This window comes from Aythya fuligula, chromosome 1 (genome assembly GCF_009819795.1).
Source record: "Aythya fuligula isolate bAytFul2 chromosome 1, bAytFul2.pri, whole genome shotgun sequence".
In the NCBI taxonomy this organism is placed as follows: domain Eukaryota; kingdom Metazoa; phylum Chordata; class Aves; order Anseriformes; family Anatidae; genus Aythya; species Aythya fuligula.
Genome location: NC_045559.1, coordinates 89,658,110 through 89,670,152, shown reverse-complemented (window position 1 = coordinate 89,670,152; position 12,043 = coordinate 89,658,110). Strand labels below are relative to the sequence as shown.

The 12,043-nt window shown below is 39.2% G+C and overlaps 2 protein-coding genes across 2 annotated transcripts in view; one reads left to right on the top strand and one right to left on the bottom strand.

Annotated features, from left to right (window-relative positions):
- FILIP1L (filamin A interacting protein 1 like) overlaps nt 1-4,214 on the bottom strand; it is a 34,595-nt gene extending 30,381 nt beyond the window's left edge. Inside the window, exon 1 of the mRNA XM_032193946.1 lies at nt 4,067-4,214. The gene's annotated coding sequence lies outside the window, so the exon portion shown is untranslated. The remainder of the gene's footprint in view (nt 1-4,066) is intronic.
- The window catches only part of CMSS1 (cms1 ribosomal small subunit homolog), a 232,342-nt gene that overhangs the window by 32,485 nt on the left and 187,814 nt on the right, over nt 1-12,043 (top strand). The window lies entirely within an intron of this gene.

The window sequence follows — 12,043 nt, the reverse complement described above, 5'->3', positions numbered from 1 at the left end:
TGACGTACACGATGAGCTGTCGCAGAAGGGGTGACTTCTGCAACAGGAAAATGTGTGCGTTTATCATCTTGAGTGACTGAGATTGTAGGACGTTGAGTTGTGTTGAAATGCTGCTAAGCCAGGTCAGTTTGAGCTTTCTCCCCCATCTTATTATTAAAGGAGGTCTGGGTGTTGTCTTATCTTGGCTAACCTAGTGTTCGTTTATAGCAGGAGCATTCACCTTCTTTATCACCTCATTTCAGTTACCCTGCTGAGCAGGCAGTGCTTTGAAAAGTATTGATTTTGTACTGTTTTTAAACTGGAGGCTACCAAGTGCTACAGAAAATCTTCAAATACGCTTTCCTTGAGTTTCTGAACGCTCGAGGAAAGTGAGCTATAAATGCCTGAGTGTGCTCCATTGGTCAAGACGTGTGAAATTGCTGTTCTTGACCTTCCAGAAACAACATGGTGCCTTGGCCGTGCAATCAAAGCGATTCCTGCCTCACTGACAGGAAACAACACAGCAAACCTCAAAATCAGCATAACGCACCGAGAGCCATTAGGACTCAGAATGCCCATTACTTCACTTAGAGCACGAGACTGGGCACTATATTTAGAAATTTTCAGCCATGTCTCTTACGCTTTAGAGCTGAGTAATACAGCTTAGTGAATGGGGAACTAACTAAGCTTTCAACCACATCAAAAAAACTCAAGGTAAACCTCATGGATGCCCGGCAAAATCCATTTAAAATGAGGAAGACAGACCTAAGCAATTAAAATAAATGTATTTTTAGTGGTAAGTTACAGTTTCTAAGTTCACATCAATTTGATAACAGGCTGAAGTATTAAAGGGAACTATTAATGAGTCAGAATTAAATTTTATAGGATGGTTTTTAAAGACGTGTCTTTCTACATTATAACCTCCTTAGTGTTCTCTGGCTTAAGTATTTTTATGGGTTATTTTAATTGCTTCTGTAATGAACTGTGTTCAGGTCATACCACACCCAGGATCTGAGAGAAGCTGTTTGCAGGAGAGTTACTGAGGAGTGGTAGCTGCTTGCTTTTCCATGCCAATCTACATCTGATAAAGGATTTTCCCTGAAGAAAAGTGCCAGCTTTTTAAGAACTGCCACACCGTAGAAACTGTTTTTAGGACTAAAATCAGGCTTCCCTCTTTTTTTTTTTTTTTTTTTTTTTTTTTTTTTTTAACTATCCCATGCCAGTGGCAAATGTGATCATTCATCACACAAGTAGGTAAATAACAGGAAAGTGCTGTTAGTAAGAAAAAGCGAGCAATGACTTGATTATATTAGTACTAATGGGGAAAATAAAAAAAAGTGCAAGTGATACCTGTTGATCTTCTAGATCAATCTAAAACTTTTGCTGTCAGCAGTTATGTGATAGCGGTCAGTGGAAGGAAGGGAAGTGACGGGGAAGGAACAAAGGGCCAATGCAGTCTGATCGGAAGCTGACTCTCATTTCTGGAGGATGTGCTTGTTCTTAAAGTGCTTTCTCTTTACATTGTATGTTGTAAGTAAGGAGAAACTGAAGTGAAGGAATGCAGGTGCTCAAGACTTAATTACATGCCAATTCTTTTCCTTTACTGTCTTCTTTCCTTTTACTGTTAAGTGATGCAAGCTAACATTTTGATTGCTTAAAATTAGGTAGTCTCAATACATACAAAGAAATCTGTGACAAAACAAAGGTACATAATACTGTGGGGAAAAAAAAACAACTGCAAGAAATGTTAATCATGATACCTGAGTAATTATTTTGGACTTTAACCAGTAGAAACGAGAGCAAAATTGGTCCTGTAGGTATTAAGTGAAGAAACTTTTCCCTTCAAAAGGAAGTCTGTCTTTCTGGAAGACAGGCTATGGGAAATAGATTTCTTCTGTTTATTGATAGATACCATGATTTGTATTAGACTAGCAGTATTCACAGTACAGATGGTACTTTGGATATTTCTAAAGCAATAAATAATGGTACATGTTGCCCTCCTGTGCTGGATTTAGAAGAGCTGAAATAGTCTCTTAGCTATGGGTAGTCTTTTCTCTATTTCTGCTTCCTGCCTTTATGACATAAGTTTATTGCACGTGTAATATTTCTGTAAATATTCTTTGTTCATCATATTGTAGTCCTTTGACTTCTGGTTATCGCTCCTCCTCAGACACATTTGAAGTTCTGTTTCTTAATTTTGATTTGCAACATATCTTTTCACAACGTAGTTAATGCTTTTACTTTATAACTTGCAGATGCGTTTACTAATTACTAAACCCACTGGAAATAGGATGTATAGGAAACTAAATCATTTATCTGGGATGAGATGTAGGTTGCAAGAGATGTACATACAGCAGATCAGCAAGCAGAAGACATTGTAAGGGTTTAGGATACTGATCCTGAGTATTGGTTTTCTAATACAAGCTTCCATTTGTTCTGGTTTCTGGGATTCTTGTTGTTCTGTATGTACTACACAGTGCCCTCGTGATTCTATAGCCAGGTAGACTAAAGGTATCAACAGAGGTGTAGACTTTGCTTATTACAAGGAAGATTATCTTGGAAGTGTGGATTTGACCTTTATTTAAATGCCAAGGTGATTAATACAGAAATATCTGAGTTATCTTTGAAATGAAATGTTTGTATATATTTAAGATTTTAGAGCCATGGGGAAAATGACCACTGAATTCTTTTAAGAATTGAAAAATTTCACCAAGTGTTCACATGGTATTTTGATTCTTAGTCTCTAACTCCTTGTATGTTGGACAATAAAGCAAAACAAATAGAATCATGAAGGTTGGAAAAGATGGGATTGTATCAGCTGAAATTTTTCTTAAATACATACATGAGCAAGGATTTTGCAGGGTTTAAAACATTGGATGAAAGAGGGGAAAAAAAACAGCCACCTTTCTGCTGTCTGTATGAACACTGAATGCCTACACCTTTCTGCTATCTGTACTAACACTGAATGCCTATTTAATTTCATGTTAAGGGAAATGGAAAAAATACAACAAAGTCTGATTTTCCTTTTGAGAAGTTTGTCTGAGCTTAAAGGGGTTAAACAGTCGAACTTGTGCAACATTTAAAGTGCACATAAGGCTCAGGAGAGCAATGCTTAGTAGCCTGAATTTGCAAGTAGGACAGTACAATTGACTTAATGGCAGTTGTTCCTATAAACAGCGATTTGACAGGGCTTGGTCCTTAATCCAGGGAGAGGACAGTGTAATTTTGTGTGCTAGGCAGATGTGAGCTGTAAACACGCTGAAGTCTGCTCTTTCAAGGTGCTCAGTGCCTCGCCGGAGCTGCTTCTCCGTCTCAGTTTCTGGAGCTGCTAACTGCAACACCTTGCAGAGCCAGCCTCAGAGAGCAGCAAGCTTTCTGGTTTGTAAAGCCTCTGTCTGTCTGGTGAGCAGTGTTTCAAGTTTTTTCCTGAAAATCTGACAGCTCTGTCCTCTCGCGGCTTGACACTTGCACACAAGACACAGAAGAGGGAAGCAGCGTGTAGGAGTTGCAAAGTTTGTTAGTAATTAAACCCTAGTTACAGTTGTTTGTTTCGGACATGGCAAAATCTTACTGCAAAATAACGTCTGTGGCGATTTATACATCGCCCTGTGAGCTGCAGTAAAAGTTGTTCAAAAGTAGCCTAAGTGCTTAGAGACATGTGCTCGCACATGTATCCTAATATATAGCATATGCATATAAATGCAGCAGTAGCCCTACCTAATATATTACAATACAGTTGGACTCCTTCCACAGCTTCGGATGCAGTCATGATTTTATCCAACAATTTGGAAAGTGTGTGTAATTCACAACTGCCTCTTTCCTCAGCCTGAAATTCATTCCTCCTCTGTTGGCTCCGCAGGAATCGTTTAAAGCGCAGCTTTTAGCGCTCGAGCTGCTCATCCCGCTTCCGAGTGCCCGGGCATCTTCCAGACCTCCTGGTGCCGTTGCCACCGCTCTCCGCTCCTCACCCCTTTCAATTATTTTTTTTTTTTGCCCCCTCTTTTTCCGAAAGCGACCTTTCCGCCAGAAGCGTCCCGGTAGGATAAAGAAGGCTGGCAGCAGCGCTCTCCTGCCCTCCCGCTCTTACCTGCAGCTCCGGGGCTGGCGGGGGGCTGCGCGCCGCAGCGGGTCCCACGGGCGGCAGCGGTCCCAGGAACAGCAGCGGGTCCCACGGACGGACACGGCAGCGGTCCCAGCGAAGGAACAATGGGAGATGGGCGCCGGGCGAGCCCCAAGCCTATGGAGCATTACGTCATTACCTCGCCATATAAGGAGCTGAGCCTTTCGCTGCCTGGTCGCGGCGTTTCGGTGATGGCCAGCGCTGGGAGAAGCTTATTAATACCTCCTGGCTCCAGCTGACACTCCGGACGGTGCGAAAGCCTCGCGGCTGCCTACCGGCCCGTGGAAGAATGTGCCCGAGGTCCGGGCTGCCACAGCTCCTTGCTATAGTGTCCGTAATGAAGGCGGCAGGAGTTGTTAGCTGATGAGCTGCAATCTCTTGCACTCAGCCTGGAGTTTGAGCTAAGAAATTGTCTTCAAGGTCATCTTCTTTAATAAGCCGGCCTCAGGGGGGTTCCTTTTTATGCCTTTTTGCTTGCTTGCTTTTTAACCTGACAAAAAAAGTGACTTTAGCTGAGCTCCTCAGAGGGCGATACGAACTTCAAGCCTTCTTTTTTTTTTTTTCCTCCTTCTGTAAAGAGTCGGGGTCCGCAGAGGATAGTATTTTATTTCCTGATGATGTAACTACAAAACAATTCTCCGAGTGATGATGGGAAGGCCAGATGAAATCTAAATTTTTTTTTTCTCTTCAATGTTTTCCCTGCAAAACCCTTTCCTTTTCATCTGTTTGTGTTTCAGCTAACACAATTAAGCAGCCCAGCCAACTATTTTTAGTAAGGAGGTCTTAAAGAAATGAGTCGTTTGTTTTAATATTTAGGGAAGAGGCAGGAGGCCAAAAAGAAGGATTTAGGTTGAAGAGCTTAAAATGTATCTGTTGCATTCCCTGTCCTTCAGCGTACACCCTGAATAAACACTGCGAACGCAAGAAAGAAATACCTGAAACAGGCATAAAACTTGTTGCTGAAATTCCACTAAGTTAATGAAATAAGCTCCTCTTGTGCTGACGAGTAAATTAGACCATGGAAAAGGGTTTTCCACGCTATTTTGTGCAGCTTTGTTCAAATTAGATGTATCCACAATTCATTTATTTGCAGCGTTTGAGTTTTAGTCTTCAGATAAACTCTAACATAGCTTATGCTGTCCTACTGCCAGCTTTTAGGATGCTTTAATATATACAGGAACACAACACTAACATAATGAAATTCACTTATTTGGGGGTGTTGTCCATGTGTTTGAAGTCAAATGGTGATTAAAATGTTTGCATTTCATTAAAAATAAAGACATTTCTTAGCTACCTTGCACATATTTACCCTGAGTGCAGTCTTAAAAAGATATTTATTTTTCAGGTGGAATTTTTCAGCCAGCCCTTTGCACTGCACCTGAGCCAGGGCTTATTCAGAAGTGTGTTACATGTGTGTGTGGATGATCCTGCTGTCCTGCCTGTCTTTGAGAGAGTTTGGGTTTGTGTGCTTGATCAGAAATCTTCCAAATCTCTTTAAAAGAGAGATACCTGTATATTGACCCCTATGAATTGGTTTCAGAGATAATGAAATGTCTTATCCTGATCTGTCCATTGGCATGTTTAAATAAAATATTTCAAGATGAAGTTGATTTTGTATGCGGGTACAGACTCATCTTTTCTGTTGGGACTCTGCAGTTATTTGAAAGAGCAGGACAGCTGCAGGTGCAGGTCCTGGTTTAGAACAGGCTGTGGGAAATGCTGTGTCCTGTTAAAGCTGCAGGGGAGTCAGGTAAGTAGGAGTCTAGTATGTGTAACAGAGATCTGTAAAAGGTAGCTAGGAGTTAAATATGTATGCATGCTTTTAAACCTATGTGTGTCTGTGTATACCCATAAAAATGAGTAGAGTGAAAATTACTTTTTTACTTAGTTATTTTTTTCTTTCCTTCCTTATTATTTTTTCCCTGCATTTTCCCCTTCACCCGCACATTCCCTATCTCTTCAGTCTATCTACGTGAAAATTGCCTGCATTTTTGCCACGCCACATGAAAGAGCTGTTGTAGCCTATGCGCAGCTTTGAAGAAGGAAGGCTTCCCAGAAGCTGGTAAACAAAATGCATCCTTATATTTCAGTTCTGTTTTGGAGTTGCTAGGAACACAGCTCCGATAGTGCTGGTGATAAGTTTATTGACAGTCTGGGGGCAGGCTAGAGCATGGAATAGGGAATGCAAATCCTCCTGTCTGTGTTTACATCTGGGGATAGCCAAAGTATGAACTTGTAGTTTCTTAATTAATTCTCCTCTGTGGTATAGAAGTGCACATCTGTGACCTTCTGCAAAACCGCTTTATCAAAGAGCATCAGCTGAGTGTGTAATGACCTGACTTCCTTCTCTTGTGTTGTCACAACTTGATAAAGGACACAGTACAGTACTATTTCACGCACTGTTATGAAACTATGTGATTAAAAATTCCAGATTGCTAACATGAAAAGCTCATTTATGACAGAGGCTGAGAAACTTTTCTTCACTGGTTGTTTTTTATTCAGTGTCTTCCAGTATCACTAGGTAGAGTCGTAGCCCTGGTGAGGTTCACTGGAGGGAAAAGATGCCTTTGGACAGGCAGATATGTCTGTCTCGCTTTGCATTGCTTCCTGAAAACCATCTCAGTTCCCTTAGTTACTAGGAGGACTTGCTCAGAATCAGTGTAAGTACTGTGACAGCAAAAGAAAATGAATCTGTAAAAAGTAAAGACAAAATGAAAACCTTATTTGGTGCATCCCCTGACAATGTGGGGCTGCTCCCTGCAGCCTGACTGCAATAGCTTTGTTCTAGTCTCTGTCTCTGAGTGTTATTTTATTTTGTTGTTTGTGCACATGTTCTCTCAGGATTTAACTTGAAAAAACAGAAGCTGGAAAGATGGAAGATTAGCAGGCAGGGAAAAGATGGGGAAAATAAGCTAAATGACTTTGAAGTTGTTGCTTAGTCTTTATCTTAAACTATCTGAATTCCTCCCATTGCTTCCATCGTTAAACTACTTCTTTCCTTTTTCTTCCCATAGAAGTCCGTAGCAGCAGTTCCACTATCCTTAAACCCATAACCTATCTATTGCAGCATTTGACCCCTTCCTTTAGCCATTTTGTATCTAAGATAAATAAAGGAAATTAGAACTTGGGCCTGAGTTCAACAAAGCACTTAAACATAGTCCCGTGTATTTTGTTTAAAAAAAAAAAAAAAAAAAGGACTTCAGCATAAGCCTGTTTTTAATGATATATTGAAATTCTTGGCTGAATCAGGCTCTTAGTCACGTTTCCTTCATGTAGATATTGCTGAATCTCAGCCTTTGAAATTATCCGTGGGATCAAAATCTTTAGGTTACTTTCATATTCCCAAAATAGACATCTGTGGAAGTACAAATACTGTCAGAGCTTCTGTTAGGATTTTGCATTACTTAAAACTATTTGCTTTTTTGGATGGGGTTCTGCTTAAGCTTTGCAAGTGATACCGGAGAATTGAAAAGCACGTGGTATTGACAAGCTGAATCTTAATGGCTTGTATAAGTGGTATCTGATGTTTAATCATTCTAATAACTTGTAATTTCAAGGATTTTTCTCCAGTGTATACTCAGCCTCGTCTCTGAAGTCTGTGGGAGTTTTGGTGTTAAGTCAGTGTAAGAAGGCTCACTTCTTGAATTATTTCATGGATTGATAACATCGTTTTAAATTTTTCTGTCCAATCTGTCTTTATTAATTTCCCTGGCATTGTGGTTGACAGTCTCTTAGATTTCATCAATAAAAGTTGTTTTCATGTTTTGTCTCATAATGCACAGATGAATTTCTGAATATTATGGAGAGAAATATGAAGGCCATTATAGCCGAATGACAGTCTGCAATGCACAGACAACTGATAAATAGCATGCGGAAGGCAAGGGGGAGAAGCAGGGGAAAGTTCTAAAGATAACATTCTTCAGATTCATGTGTCTTTACTATGGACCATGGACGGAAAGAGATTCATATCTTCATTACTGTGTGTTTTTAATTTTTTTTGGCAGCAGGAAGAAATATTTTCCCAAACTCCCCTATTGTTTGCAGATTCCATTATTCTCCCTATTTTGGCAGACACAAACAAAATTCCTAGCCAAATATTAGGGATAATTAGATCCCTTTTTGTTGGGCGCCGCCTTCAGAAGTTGATGACTGCATCTCTTCATATGACTGCTAATGACCTCTCTCCTAAGAGGGACTGGCAAATGTTCTGTATCTGCTTGTGAGATGACCTCTTGTTGTATATGGGATCAGGATAACTTTTTTATTAAAAAAGACATCTAGTGCGGAGCAGAGCTTGTCATGAACAAACATTAATAGAGTTTAATTTCTGTGCCTTGTCATATAAACCATATACAGCCAAGTAATCCATTCTACATAATGAGTTGAGATAACAGTTCATAGTCTATGAAAACTCTGCACAATAGTGTATTTTACCAAGCAGCTTGGGCCTGGAGGTTTGTTTTGTTAGTGTTGTTCTGCACTGATGTTTTTCTTGTCTGCAAATAGTTGGACTATTTCTGGAAGCATGACAGCCATTTCAATATTAGTGCAGTAGCTCAAGTGAGTTGCAACCATATGAAGACTATTGTGCTGATGTACCTTGGAGGGAGCAAAATTCCACATAATGTGAACATACTTTAAATGTCTTTCTTGAGTCACTGGACCTCAACAAAAAAAATTAAATATATATAATAAGTCTATATACTAGTTGCCTACTTTTCTTCCTCCGTCTCCTTTGAAATGCAGTCAAAGCAAGATTCTTCTTGTAGGACTTCAGGGAAATGGTGACTGAGAAGTGTTAAGCTTCAGATCAAGCTCTGCATGAATCTCTGTCTCAGATATTTTCTGTGTGTTAACCAAAGCTGTGAATTCAGTCGCTGTGTTCAAACTGATCAAACCTTTCTGAGCAGTTTAGTTCTTGTTTGAATAATAAACACACAGGTTTGAGTGAAGTTGACTCAGCTCTTTCCATAGATGTGACCTGAACACGGTGTCAGTGGAGGATGCTCCATTCGAAGCAAAGAAGTAGATCGAAGTATTACAAGTCCCTTTACTTCTCCATATCACTGAATGTCTCCTCTCTTCTGCTTTTTTCCCTTCCTGTCAATTGTTTTTTCATTTGTTACTGGGTGATGCTGATCCAGCAGTACCTTGTACTACAAAGCCCAGCACACAGATTGAAGGGATTCAGGATTCTTATGGATTGCAAGATCTACAGCAGTCACCTGAGGACCTGGTCTCAGAAAAGAGAAAGCACAAGCTTTTGAGGGACACACCTAGGTGAATGTGGACTCGAATGCAGCTTAGGAACTGTAAGACTTGTTGGAACCATCTACAGTGTACATATTGGAGTTACAAGTTTGTCATTTTTTTCTATTTTTAGTGTTTACAAAGTAGAGAGAATTGGGGATCAAAATCTATTTCCTTTCATTTCATTGTTGTAATTCTATTGATCAGGCTTCTCTTGCCTCTTACAGATTGACCCAGTGAAAAAGTAGATGATACAGAATGCTTATCTCAAAAATAGTAAGGTAATAAAAAGGTGGCTATTGGATGCTGCGGAAAGAAAACTTTGCAGGGAAAGAAAATGTTTTTTGTTGGGCTGCCTGTGTTAGCTGAATAAAATAGACATGCTGTTGGGCTCACAGGCCCTTTATTGGGTCTCTAGATGCTGCCATTTATGTTATGAAATTACATAAGAGGCATTTTTCTGCCTTGATAGATTTTTCTTTTTTTATAATTCGTGCTAAAAATACATTTTAAAATGTTTTCCTTATTCTCTGCAATTTCAGAAGTCGTACGCTAGTTCCTGTTTAAAGCACGGGATTTTAAGTTATTGGTGATTTTGATACCTGTTCAAGGAATCTGTACTGAAATAACACCGAGGTAAATGTATCCCATATAGGCCATTCTCGATTGTGGATTCCTCGGGATATAATATAACTTGAAAACCTTTGATCCCTCTGGGATTCAGAATTGCTGAGCTATCTGATAGATTAATAGTTTAGAAATGTGACTGCGTTGTGTGGTTCAATTCTCTAGTCTGGAAAAGTATTTACAGAATTTCTTGATCTCCTAGTGCGTAGTCCCGTGTAGTTCTTTGTGTTAGGATTGCCCACAGCAGGTACCGTTCAAGGAGTCTCTTGGGCTTGGGGAAATGTATTTAGCAGACTCAGACACTCCATAGCTCCTGAGTCTGCAACAAAAATTTCACAAAACCCTTGAGTGAGGAAGGGGAATAAATACAAAAGGGTATTAATTTGGCTTTTTATGGCAGCCTGCATGAGACATGTCAGCATTAAGAACTATTACCTTAGACTCAGCAATGTTAAACTTGTGTCTTTATCTGGGAACATTTTTATTGATCTCATGTCTCTGGATGTTATGTCAGCGGGATGGACTATTACTAAGAAAGTCTTTCAGGAGATGAAGTAAATGCTTGAATAACCCCCAGATTGCTTCATGCTTGAATATCATACAAGAGCACGATGAAGTGACTTAAGGAAATTCTTTTCCTAGCACCTGAAGCAAAGACAAAAAATCATTTTTATTCCCTAAAATCTCATGTACTTTCAACAGTCTTCCCTGCAAACTTCTCAGTGTTCCATTCACTTATTTTTTTCATTGTTGGTTAGCTTATTTTTCATCTGGTTTGTACAATTACCTATTTTTTTAGTTGTGTGTAAGGGTGAAGTTTCTATTTTGTTCCTTTTTATGTTGTTTCCCCTTGATAGCTTAATTGAAAGCATTCTGACAGGACATTGGTTTTGGCTTCTATTTGCTGTAGCCAATCTCAGAAGCTCATAATGCAAAGATTAACACTCATTAACTGAATCATAGTTGCAGTTCATAAAAAGTTTTGTGTATGCTGTGTGTGTGATCATGATGTGCAATGTAGAATTGATTAGATGTGGAGACGTATTGCTTGCTTTCAGGTGGTGATGCAATTCCATTTAAAAGAAACCTGAAGTGGCTCCCTTCGCTACCAGATCTAATGGTACATTCAATAATTGTTAATGACTTATAAACAATGTGATGTTACTCAAGAAAAAATGAAACAAGATAACTTCTTAAATGGCTGTATAATTTCAAGTTTTTCTCTTCCATATCAGTTTAAAATAGCTTGTTTTTCCTAGCAAGGATGGTATAATGGAACACCAGGAACCTTAGTACTGGTAGGTGATCCTATGAATACAAAGTTTTTTAAGCATGGTAAATTTGTTACTCTTCGGTTTTGTTTGTTTGTTTTTCCCCAAATAAATATATATATGTGTATAGGCAAATCTATATCCAGAACTCTAGCCAATAGCAAGGGCAGAAGGAAGATACCAATTCTAGTTACTGTAATATGGTTCTTATGACACCGCTTGCAACCTTCTTGTAGGAATTGATGACATTTATTAGTTCCTTTAACTTACAAAGCAATACCTACAGACATGTCTGGATTCTGCATGTGATAAACTGAGGCCTAGAATTAGAAGTTGCAAAAGAATGTATATTTTCTGAATTCCTAAGTTATGTTGTATTGGTTAAACAAGACCCAGTTGTGTATGACCTAATAAAACCTCATTAAAGTTGGCTTTTCCTACTCTAAGATGTCTGCGTTTGTGATGCTTGATTTTTTTTGTTCTTGTGATGCTTTTTTTTTTTTTTTTTTTTTACTGTGTTCATCTGTTCTTATTTATTTCAGAATCCCCATAGTAGATGAGCAAAGGCTATTCTCACATGCAAAAAATCGGTCCTTTTGATATTCCTGCTGAGTAAAGATGAAAATACATGGATCCAACTCTACCAAAATAGGAGGGATTATTTTGCTAGAAGCTGAAAGTGTGTCCAGAGTAACGTAAGGTTATACAGAGCTTGACAAGAATAAATACTTTATTTGGGAGTTATAAAACGTCTTTGACATTGGAGCTTGGGAATGTAAGTGGAGCCTTAGCTTGT